The sequence below is a fragment of the Atractosteus spatula genome, unplaced genomic scaffold, assembly GCF_055471065.1.
Source record: "Atractosteus spatula isolate fAtrSpa1 unplaced genomic scaffold, fAtrSpa1.hap1 Scaffold_29, whole genome shotgun sequence".
NCBI lineage: Eukaryota > Metazoa > Chordata > Actinopteri > Semionotiformes > Lepisosteidae > Atractosteus > Atractosteus spatula.
The window spans coordinates 80,859-87,933 of record NW_028296856.1 but is presented as its reverse complement, the minus strand read 5'-3'; the positions used below and the strand labels follow the sequence as shown (position 1 = coordinate 87,933).

Genomic DNA, 7,075 nt, shown 5'->3' with positions numbered 1-7,075 from the left:
CCCTGGGGTCTGGCTTTTTTTCTGGAAAACCATAACTGGTCTTGTCCAGATTGACTGTCGGCGCCCAGGTCTGATCTTTGTCTTCTAAGATCTCTGTGTACAGTGGAACCTCCTGTCCAGCCAGCACATGTCCACAGACATTCACAACAGCGACATATCATAAAACGTTTGCACATATAGTGTGCAAAAATGCACTTTATTTACTAAAAATAAGACAGAGATACTGTATCAATTTATGTTGCATTAGCCTGATTATGATTAAAAAAACACATATAATTAAACACGCGTTTGCGATTTAAATCAAAACACGATTTAAATCAATATAAATGTTTATATTGTATCGCATACTGTCCAGCCTCCATTTCTCTATACAAATTTACTCTATTACACACACACACAATAGAAGCAGGAAGCAGAAGCAGGGACCGTTTCCCGCAGAAGGGAAGAAGGTGACTATTCATTGTTATCAAAAATGACTTAGAATTGATCATGTTGCGATATTTTGAAATATAAAAGTCAATTGATTGTCCATAATATCGCTATTCTATTTTTTCGAAGAAATGTTTGTTAAAAGAAAAGTCCAGCACCAGCTGGAATTGAACACACAATCTGAAAATTGCTAATCAGGCACGTAGACCAGTAGGCTATAACACAACTCGCATGATAGGGAGGCGAAACAGCCCAACATAGCCCTGTCGCAGTACACGAATATAATCATATCGTTATTAAATTCTTTAGATACGCGATTCCATATTATATTAGCAGAAAAGCTTAAAACTACCACTTTTTCACACGCTATTTCACATGCTAGTTAAATACTTCGATGCTTGAAATGTTTAGGGAGAAATGGAATACCGGTGTGTATTTTTCTTTTAAAGTACCGATTCCTGGAATCTGACTGGCTGACACCCTTCTGAAGTGGTTCCATAAAATCTGGTATACGGAAAAGAAAGCGTTGATAAAAAAAGCCTGGATTCTCATGTATCTCATACAAGTATCTTTTAATACAGTCTTTGCTGTGCTCTTGAGGATCCTTGTGATATTTTAAACTCTAGTTGAATGATAAGTGTCACATTTTAAATCATTTTCGTAGTTAGAAATTATGAAATGCCCTGTTAAAAGCAAGGGAGTTTTTATGCCCGTTGAAGTAAAACAAAATGCCTGACAAAATATGGCTTGGACAGATTTCAAGTGCTTGTACAAATGTGCTAAAGAAATTATACTTTGAGTATACAGCTTGTCCAAAGTCATTCATTATCAATACTATTAGTAATATCTTCAGTAAAGGCTTTGATGCATAAATATTTCTGATAAAGGTAGGTTGTGTACTTTTGTCCAGCTGAGCAATCTTGCTTTCATAAAATATATACGCGATTCAAAATTATATTCCCTTTTAATCAAATTCTAAAAGTATGCCTGTTGACTCCAGTATCTCTTTAGTTAAAGACTTCGATGCTTAAAATGTTTAGGGAGAAATGAAATACTGGTGTGTATTTTTTCTTTAAAGTACCAAGACCAGCCATATACTGTATGTTTATGTTCCAAAATTAATATCGTTTATGGCCTTCACACGCGTTACAGTATGCTCCTATTCTTTTTATTCTCAGCTACTAAGATTTCCTTTCAGTGGTAAAATTCAATATCTACAACGGGCACAGCAAAGACGTTTACTGTAAGTCTTTCTACGACAGACCAACGGACCACGAGTGCCCCTGTCGGTCAACCAATCACGTACTGCGGTGCCTCGCGTCATCTTGCGTCACAATGCGCGACGCCACCTGCAGTACGTGTCTATAACACGCACTTTGAATGGCTGCGTCTGTATGTGATCAGCTGATATTAAATAGGACTAATACGAATCAATACAATTGATGTCTGGCAAAGGCAAATAACCTTTGTACATGATCTGGAATGTGACTGGTTAAATTTCAGCACAGTTGCTACCCCCTTTATAAAGGGTGTGCACACGTATACAACCAAGACATTGAAGGTTTTTTTTTTATTATTGTTCCAAAAAATGTTCCATTTGTTTTCTTTCTTAAATGTTGTTGATTAAAGGATCTTATTAAATGTGAAAAAATCTGATTGTGAAAAGGTCAAATTCTTTGTGAAAAAATCAGTAATGTGAGGAAAGATGAATTGTGGGAGTCCCTTGACTCCTCGTGTCGTACTGTATTTCTCTCTCATTCTACTGGGAGTGGCGCCGTCACTTCTGGATAAAGTCCGTCAGTGGTCATTCCAGACGGGTCAGGTACGACTGCGCTTCGGAACAAGAAGAGACGTGACTTGCAAGAATCCCGACAGTATCGCTTTTCTTGTGGGGCCTGGATAGCTCAGTTGGTAGAGCATCAGGCTTTTAATCTGAGGGTCCAGGGTTCAAGTCCCTGTTTGAGCGGTTGTGCTTTTCTTCAATCTATTGTGAATGTCATTCTAAATCATCTTTTATCTTTCCCTCTACTAGCTGTACTGTGGTTATTTTAAATGTTCATCACTTGTATTTTCTTTAGTGTTTCCTTTCACAAACCGAAAATGTTCAAGGTGATCTTCTCACCACACTCCACGTAGATAAATTAAAAGAAATCAAAGTAGAGTAAAGGACACGCAGTGAGGAGCTCCCGCAGTGAGTACTCTTGAATACGACAAGAGGAAAGGCACACTGCACATCTGCGGAACATCGCAAAGTATTTTTTTTTTATTAAAGGTTCAAGGAAACCTGAATATGTTTGCTAGAAGTATTTCAGAATCACAGTCAAATCGAGTACGATTGCTGCACAGATCTGCCGTGTTGAAATTAGAATACTGTTTGTGCGCTGTTCAAAGCTTTTCTAAAACTACAGAGATACGTTTCGGAATGCGTCTTCCTGTAAAAATAAAATCTCTACACGGGCGCTATAAGCAGAGTCTGAAGCTTGCTTAACAGAAGAACTATATTCAGAGGGCCAAAGAAGTGAATATTTCACCAAGTGAGAGAAAGCATCTCGAAAAAAGGAGGTGCAGTCTCTTCCATGGAGCATAACACCACAAAGTCAGACTACAAGTGCTGAAAAGCTGCTATCAAGCGTAACCCTGGTCGAGCGCTCTAAGGAGCTGGATTAAAGCTCCATCTCTTCGAGGGCGTGAGCTGGAATCCCACTGCTGCCCAGTATCTCCTTGTTAAGAATCATGGTTTTGTTGTTGTAGATTCTGCGCGATTAAATCAGTTTCAATAGAATTCATTTGAACAGTCATATTTGTTTTATTCCTCCTACCATGGCAATTTGTGCTCAAAGATGGAACTTTTTTGTATTTTAAAAAACATGCTAGCCTTGATGGGAAAGTAAGTGGAACTGCAGGCGTGATGGCCAAGTGGTAAGACATCGGTATCAATTAGGTCAATAATCTGTTAAATATTTTATGCCATTTTTTCCATAGATGTTCACGTTGGAACAGTGAGAAAGGTGTGCCTGGATGCACTTGAACCATCACCTTACTATAATTTTAGTCCCAACCTGGCCGCACTAAGCAATTGTACCACAGAGACTCCAAAGAGTCTGTTTTCTCCATTTGCAGTTTTGCGTAAAAAATAATCTGCACTTTTAAGCAAGTATTGTATTTCAAATTTTGCAAATTTCTTGAAAAACGTTGTTTCAGAGAGAAACTGAGTAGACAGGAATAGCCCAGTCAGTAGAATATCGAACTTTTTATCTCTAGGTCACTAGTCAGGCGACTGGTTTTCTTGCAACTACTGTGAACCTGCAAAATAGATGGTCTTTTGTCCCTCAGTTTTCAAGTTGTTCTATGAATGTTTAAAATGTTCAATATTTTTTATGCTCTTAAGCACTTTCCGTCACAAAGTTTATGGTGTTCTTGGTGCTGTGCTGCACATCGATAATGCAGACGAGAGCACAGGTAACAATACAGGACAAGCAGTGAGGAGCTACTGTAGCTTTCAACTCAGTGCAGAGTCCAGAGGGAGGCCTAGGTCGCTAAACGATCAACAGATATCTAATAATGACGTTCACAAAGGTGACAATACATTTTTTTCAACATATCCTTACATTTACCTGTACAGCACAACATATTTTCTATACCCTCAAACCCCCAATGTAACGACTTTCTCCTGAGAAACACAACTATAGAGTGAAATCACAATAACTTATACAACAAATCTATTCAAACGCCCAGATATGACAGAACACACCCCTTTAAATATGTATTTCCTTCATTTCAGTTTTCTTCCCTCCCCAGGATACCTGAAAATTCACTATCACATATTAAAGGCTGTACATGTAATACATCTACTAATAAAGATGGACATTAAAGTTAATTATTAAAAAATTACACTTTTCATTAAGACATGTATTGATAAAATTATTGTGAATAGTTGTGGTGTCTGGAAAGCAATTTTTGTTAAATATAACAATTTTCAAGCGAGTGGTGCATAAGCTTGTTATTTAGTGACTAAATTATTTCCACTGCATTCACAACAGTTCGAAATGTGTTCACTTGTTCTGCATAGCCTGCTACTGAGTTGTTTTCGGAACTGAAATCTATAAGAACATTATTTAAGATGCACCATGGCCCAGAATCGTTCATTGGGACTAGGATTAATATCAATTGAAAGTACTCCCAAATAAAAGATTAAACCTGAATATTAAAAGAGCAGGAAAGTATTAAAACAACACCATAACGTCTTGACTTCCAATCTTCTTCCTGGTTCAGGCCATGTACAGTAAAATGACAATCAGTGGAGTTATGCCGAGGTTGAAAGTTTAAGCCTCACCTGGAGCAGCCTGGTTTTCTGTCTTGACAAAAAAAGCGTTTTGTTCCACAACGGTGTGAAATGATCACGTCTTTACTTCTCTCTTGTAGCAAAGCAGCTCTTGCTAGGTGAGCATTTGCTCCGGTAAATTAGGTCACTTTTCATGTTAACTCACTTCTTCTAAACACAACATTTCCTGGTGCACGTTTTCTCTATGAAAAAATACATTGTCCCTTACATGATTGCTCGTTTTTTTTCATCAAAGAGTACAGAAAGAATAAAGAAAGGAAAAGTGTCGTAAATGAACTCTGCCGCCCGTGGGAGATGTCAAGCGCATTGGACATGAAAAGTGCCCGATAAAAGCCATTTCTGTACCTTTCTCTTAGTGTCGGGGCTCCTATTGAATGTAAAGGAGGCAACGTGCTCAGCCAGCCGACTCAGCGCTTACTGAACGCAGGTGTCTCAGAGCGGTGTGTCCAAGTGGAAGTAAAAGAGGCGAATTCTGCCGGCGTCGTGGCTTAGTTGGTTAAAGCGCCTGTCTAGTAAACAGGAGATCCTGGGTTCAAATCCCAGCGGTGCCTGTCTTCCTGTCTTCGCGCACCGTTTATTGTTACAGACAATATTCTTCAGCATTATGTTTAAATGAAATGTTCATTTCGTTTTTGGCACGACTTGTTTTTCAAGAAATCCACACATTGCGAAAGATAAATTGCTCATCTTTCTTATCAGTGCAAAAGAATTACTGCCAGCTGGCAAGAAAATGACAACGATTTTTTTTTTTACTTTAGCCAAAAATCTGTGAATGTAGAAAAAATACGACGTGTGTCAGTTTCTATGGCACACTCAGTCAGGGTGTCCTTCAGTTAAACACAACGTTGGTAGATCAAACGCACCCAGAGACACATTTCGAATTAATCCGATCTAAACATTACCTTCTCTAAATGTGATTGAGTTTCTTTCCACGTCCTTAGCCATCTTGATGTTTGCAGAGATTTTCAACTTTTGACACGAGTCAAACTACAAGTAAATAGTTGAGTACCTAAGTCAATATCACCGGGAATGTGAATATAAATGTAAACATCAATATTTCTGCTGTCTCCTGAGAAACACAAGTATAGAGTCAAAACACAATAAATAATGCTAAAAAAACTGTTCAGTTAACACCCAGATGTGACAAAACACATTTAAGACTTACATCCCCTTTAAATATGTATTTCCTTAATATCAGTTCTCTTCCCTCCCCAGGATACCTGCAAATTCACTATCGCACATTAAAGGCTGTGTGTAAGTCTTACATGTGTTCTGTCACATCTGGGTGTTAAATTAATAGATGTGTTGTGTTATTTAATATGATTTGACTCCACGCTTGTGTTTCTCGGGAGACAGCAGAAATATTGGGGATTTGCGGCTACAGAAAAGAATGTGAACTTTACAGGCAAAAGTAAGGTTACCTTAAAGAAACAAAAAAAAACGTATTGTCACCCTTTTCAACGTGATTTTTCAAGACATTTGTTCGGAATAGTGTATCTTCTCGTGTCTGTGGCTGTTATCCTACAATAACGGTGGTGAAATAGCAGGAATGTGCGGAAAGAATCGGGATGGAACAGAAGACTCATCTAGTTGATAGTAAGGTTGTGTAGGACCGCACACACTACGATGTCAGTGTTGAGTAGCGTGGTTTAAAAGCTTCTTCACGAACCGGGAAGGAGTAGAAACCTAAAGTCTTCTTATCCGTAATCAGACACGTTATCCATTGTGCCACTGGCGTTTGCATCGCATTCCCATACAGCACCACATTGAGTTCAGAGCAGCTAGTAATACTGTACATCGCCACGGTCAACATTTTCTCAATTAGATTCATGTGTTTTGTACGTGTGTCTAATTACTCCGTCTTTCATTATGTCTGGTTTAAAATAATGTATCTTTAAAACAGACAAAGGGTTTATGAGTCTCCCTGAAATTCACACACGAAGAATAAAAGATATCGCGTTTAAAAAGAATACAAAGATGCCGGCGATAGAAAACGGAGAGTCTTAAGTGCGCGCTATCACTGAACTAAACTCCCGATCGGTAACTTGTCGGCGGGTTTTTAATTGTGTTAGGAAGCGCAAACAGTCAACAGTGTACATTTTAAAGGTCTAAGCAAAACAATCAGACTTGAGGATTAATCAGAACAGGAGCCTCTACTTCTTTGTATACTGAGGTTTCGGGTGAACATCAAAGTGAAAGACAAATTCGAAATTTTCACTTTTTGATTAAGGAACAAGAAAACACCATCATTTGAACTGGATTCAAACCAGGGACATAAGAAACGCCTGCTGTTGTTGTCTACAG

At 38.4% G+C, this 7,075-nt stretch overlaps 1 non-coding gene across 1 annotated transcript; it reads left to right on the top strand.

Moving 5' to 3' along the window:
* The first annotated feature begins 5,248 nt into the window (after positions 1 to 5,248).
* Positions 5,249 to 5,322, top strand: trnat-agu (transfer RNA threonine (anticodon AGU)). Its single transcript has one exon. It is a non-coding gene; the product is annotated as a tRNA-Thr (tRNA).
* The last annotated feature ends 1,753 nt before the right edge of the window (positions 5,323 to 7,075 follow it).